This window comes from Penaeus monodon, chromosome 19 (assembly GCF_015228065.2).
Source record: "Penaeus monodon isolate SGIC_2016 chromosome 19, NSTDA_Pmon_1, whole genome shotgun sequence".
Lineage (NCBI taxonomy): Eukaryota > Metazoa > Arthropoda > Malacostraca > Decapoda > Penaeidae > Penaeus > Penaeus monodon.
Genome location: NC_051404.1, coordinates 13,770,623 through 13,770,896, shown reverse-complemented (window position 1 = coordinate 13,770,896; position 274 = coordinate 13,770,623).

The following is a 274-nucleotide window of genomic DNA, read 5'->3' as shown; positions in this document are numbered from 1 at the left end:
GATGAATAAACATTATAAAATGATAAGGAATACGAGACGCGTTACGACACTAATCTGACTTTATTTCATTTCTTGTTCTGTTTTTAATTTCACAAGAATTAGGAGTTTGTAGGAAGAGTTGGTCAAATAAAGTTGAAGGTAACATATCTCGCCTCGTGATAATTGAAAATTACAATCCACAATTAACAGTGATATAGAAAACCGTAGGATTTACAATAGATGTTTAGTGAATACAGCCATAGACACCGAGTATACTAAACGTATAAGTATGCAT